Raw genomic sequence first — 5,084 nt, 5'->3', positions numbered from 1 at the left:
CCAATGAACATTCCCCAAGGATGCAGCCGGATTTACACGTTCGCACCATGAGGTCTCCAGGAAGCTCAGAGATATTTGCCGTGTGCATTCTGAATGTGTCTCCGGCTGTGCAGTGACATGGAAATGAGGCTGGCCATACACGACTGGAGCTGAATGTGGCCCTATGCTTCGTTCCCTGGGAATGCAGCTTAGTGAGGCCCATGGGAAGGAACACACACATGACTCTAATGGGTCAGATTTATATTGAAGGCTTCTGTGGTTGTGACAACAGGCTGCCTTAGCAGGACTGAAAGGACTAGCTGCTCGCTTCCATTTTGTCGCATAGACACAGGATCAAACAAACACGGTTGAGCAAGAGTAAAAGAGCTGGTGGACTGTGACCATCATAGTCTTGTTCTTCTGAGACTGCAGGTCCATGGCAGCTGAGAGAAGCCTTAGTTCATTTTGAATCCCATTTTGTGAACATTAAATGGTGGTTCAGTATAGAGGATTTTTGAAAATAAACTAATCACTCAACTCTGATGGAAGTTTGACTCTAGCAAATATTTACTCTTCAAACATCCAGGAGGTCCCTATCAGAGAAATTATGTCTCATTAGCATAAAACAAACTAACCATTTAATATAAATATTATGCAAAACCTTTTGTCTCTTGTCCTCAGCATGAAATGAGTTTTTCAAGCTTTAAAGAATGCATGTGCAGCAAAATCTAATCTACAGTAGGTATTATGTAAATGCTATAGCAGAGAGACCCATGTATCATTGAATTGGAACACATCTATTTTATGATTCTGTTGGCTGACATTTTTCTCCAAGGTAACTTAAAACCAGGTTACTTAGCAATATGTAATCATTTATATAGCTGGATAATTTTTTTTCAACTGAGCTATTCAGGGTAATTTCCTAGATAAAGGGTAACAGAGCAGGAAGGCAACAGCTCTAACCACTACAGTACCTACCTACTTTTCAACTTTATTGTAACAGAACATTAATATACTGAAAAGTAGAAGTGATGCAAAGTTGTGTTCAATGTCTCAAACAGAAACATGCACAGCACTAATGAATGAGCCCTCTTTTGGGCCCCTCTGATGTTGTAGGTGATTGTGTGACATCACAACCTGGCAATAAAATGCCTATTGTCTGAAAAAAACAGGAAAATAGGACAAATTTGAATTTTCATGGTACAAAAGAGTACAAATGCAGCACTGATAAAACAAGGGTTTTTTTTTGTTTGTGCTGTTTGTGGTACGCAATGTGATGCAGAACAGAGTAAGGACATCTAATGCTTTAGTCTTTAAGTCTTCTAGTACAGTCACTTTATTTCCAGTTTGTTTTAGTGGTGTTACATTAAGGAGTCAGTATTACACCTTGAGGGGGTGCGGTGGTGCAGTGGGTTGGCCTGGGTCCTGCCCTCTGGTGGGTCTGGGGTTCAAGTCCTGTTTGGTGTGCTTTGTGATGGACTGGCATCCCATCCAGGGTGTGTCCCCTCCCTCTCCTGAGTTGCCGGGTTAGGCTTCGGCTTCCCGTGACCCCATATGGGGCAAGCGGTTCAGACAACGTGTGTGTATATTACACCTTGAGTTTTTACCAGTGCATATTACACAAGTGGCTGCCTAGAGAACTGAGTAGTTGTCCAGCATCACTGCCTGACTTGATTGATGCCCTTGTGCCTGAATGGGAGCAAATCCCCCCAGTCATGTTCCAAAATGTAAAGGAAAGTCTTCCCTCAAGGGTGGAGACTGTGAAAGCAGCAAAGGAGTACCAGATCCATTTTAATGCCCATGGTGTTTAAATTAAATGTTCAACAAGCACATACAGGTGTGGTGTTTGTGTGCCCACATACAAGTGTAGGTAATAACAGGGTGATGGTGACAGATGATCTGGTGCAAATTACAGATTTGAATCTCTTTACTGAGTACATTACATTTTGTTGCTGTGTAATCCACTCAAGTCCTGTTGCTTTTTTGCTTCTTCCTGTTTTTAACACACTGGCTCATAGTTTCCAGAAAAGCAGTTCCATGACATCAGGACAGGCAAGCTTAGCCGCTACAAGAAAAATAATTTACATTTACATTTACATTTACTCATTTAGCAGACGTTTTGTCCAAAGCAACATACATCTCAGCAAAAGTACAATTTATGCATGACATTAAGAGAAAGAGACATGGCTGAAGACATGTGACTCAAGTAAACCTAGTTTGTTACCTGCCACTTCCTGCACCGAGGTTCATCATTCAAATAGATGCATAAAACACAGGACAAACAAATCCTGATACACACACACACACATTTTCAGAACCGCTTGTCCTCCTACCAATTTTTTTTTTTTAAATAATATTATAAAATACACAAGCAAACAAAAACAATGCCGGAGTAGTGGCTGATTAAAGGCTTTATCTGGTGATGCTCATGAAGTTACGGTGCATGAATATTTACACCATGCATGAGCTGGAGAGATCTTGGGCAAAATGAGTCCAGAAAGGTGAGTAATGCCATAGGTATGGATGTCGAAAGCCCAAACAGTGTTTGATGTGTGAGAAGTAGAGAAATGTGTTTGCTTTCAGAAGGGTTGTGTGAAATGTGTGACACTGTCTAATTGGTCCCTTTTGACATGAAGGGTAGTACCTCCTGAAACAAATGGCATGTTGCCTCTTTCTTGAATGTAACTTTCACCTGTTGCAAATTCTTTTGTGCTCAACTGTGTTAGTGCAGTAGTAATTACGTTCTCTGAAACGTATTTCTAAATGATGGATCCTTTAGGGTGACTCCCATCTAAATTAACAGTATAAACCAGTTTTTAAATGCATTTAATGAGTAATCACACACACACTGTTTGAAACTGCTTGTCCCAAGCGGGGTCACAACGAACCGGAGCCAAACCCAGCAACACAGGGTGCAAGGCCAAGGGGGGAGGGGACACACCCAGGACGGGACGCCAGTCCATTGCAAGGCTCCCCAAGCAGGATTGGAACTCCCGACCCGCCAGAGAGCGGGACCTGGCCAAGCCTGCCACGCCACCGCATCCCCTTAATGAGTAATTAGAAATGTGATTTAAATGTTTGTAAGTCCTACTGCCACTTGTTAAATAAAAGCCAGTGAAAAGTATGAGTGTTTTAAAGAAGGCTGTCCTGGAGTCGGGGGCAAGACACTAGCATGGGTTATATTCTGGATGTCTTTAGTCACTTAGCAATTCAAGCCACTCCTTCAGAAATACTCCTTCTGCAACAGTTTCTGGAAATGAATGGACTTGCAGTATTGTGTAACTTTTTTTTGGCTCCCTTTCTTAAAATCAACACAGATTTGCATTAATACGTCTGGGGCAAGTGTCAACTACTATCAAAGTGAAGTGCAACAAAACAGCCTGTTTTCTGAGCTCCAGCAAGACACCGTTGGCACCGTTCCCTAGCGTTGCCCGAAGCAGTATCCCTTTGACATCTGAGGCAAAGCTGTGGGATCCTGTTCCCACAGTGAAGCTGCAATTCAGGCTGGCACAGGCTTGTATGTAGTTTATGTTCAGTTTGTGTTCAGTGGCTACTTATTCCCAGCTCTGTGGCTCATAGTGTCTCTCATATAACACTTTAACATGCATGTTGCATAATAAATCTGGAGGAGAAAGATAAATAAAGGCAGAACCAGTGTACAGCAATCATAAAAAATTTAATCAGTATATTCAACAAAAAGTAAATATTTAATTTGTTTTTTTGTTATGTTTTCAGCAAGGGGGGGTGCGGTGGCGCAGTGGGTTGGACCACGGTCCTGCTCTCCAGTAGGTCTGGGGTTCGAATCCCGCTTGGGGTGCCTTGCGGCGGACTGGCATCCCGTCCTGGGTGTGTCCCCTTCCCCCTCTGGCCTTACGCCCTGTGTTACCGGGTTAGGCTCCGGTTCCCCGTGACCCCGTATGGGACAAGCGGTTCTGAAAATGTGTGTGTGTGTGTGTGTTTTCAGCAAATAATAACTGAATGCTGTACTGTAGACAGATTTTGGTTGTAAATACTCACAGCAGCTAAAATGGCCCTCTCATTCTTCTAGCACCTACAATACCCAGCCATGCAATAGAGGGCTTAGTGGTTAAGGAACATCACTTGTGGGTCTTATGGTTGCAGGTCATGGTCTGTTTTACATCTGAGTGAAGCATTTGACCTGGTGAGCTATAACTGAAACATTTATATTTATTTATGGAACTGTAAAGTATAAAGATGTTTTTTGCAAAGTTTTGCTTTGGGCGAAAGGATCTGCAATCCACAAAGCTAGCCAATCATGGTAAAATAGGGCAAATAAAATTTGCTGTACACTTGCAAAAGGCTCCTGCATGTGTGCTATCACAGGGCAATCAAAAAAAGGGCAAAGATTTATTGTGCACTGTATTTATTTTAAACCAAATTCAGATGTGACCAGATAATAAATCCTTGAATGGAAACTGCAAAACCTGTCACAAACAGAAAGCAGATCAGCAGTGCCAGCCCTCAGCTCGCTCACGTTTCCTTGCTCACTGTATGTTTCATGCATATGCAATCCAGCACCCAGATTCACTTTAATAATAATGGAAACTCTTTGGCAGTCAGGTGAAACATTGAAGTTTTCAGCTCTGCAAAGCACACTGATATATGTGCACACACTTCTCCAGATCTCTATGCAAAGACCAAACATCTGTGACTCATATGTTCAAAATACTAACATGTTTAGTCACCTGCTACTTTAGTTCCCAATATATCTTGAACAAGTGAATCAGTCAGGATGACTTTGGATGTATGTGTAAGACTAAAAAGCAAATGCTAGCAATGGCGTGCACTGTTTTTTTATAGAGTTGGAACACATCACTCATGAGGTACCATAATGGCAAGTATTGAACTACAATTTAACTTTCAGGACTGTTAGTATCTATAACCTCATATAAATTCTTACTTCAAGTAGATATTTGCCAGTACAGGTGCATAGCCCTTTTTAATTCCCCATAGGACTACAGCATCCCCAGTGGCACAAAGCAAGGACAGACATCTGCATACATGATGGGGGGTGGTTAGAGGATCTGGAAGAGCCGTGGTTTTGTACCCTTGAATAAGTTACTCCAGTAAAGGTGTGAGCCATA

This window comes from Scleropages formosus, chromosome 8, assembly GCF_900964775.1.
Source record: "Scleropages formosus chromosome 8, fSclFor1.1, whole genome shotgun sequence".
Lineage (NCBI taxonomy): Eukaryota > Metazoa > Chordata > Actinopteri > Osteoglossiformes > Osteoglossidae > Scleropages > Scleropages formosus.
The sequence above is the reverse complement of the archived record's forward strand: the minus strand, read 5'-3'. Positions refer to the sequence as shown.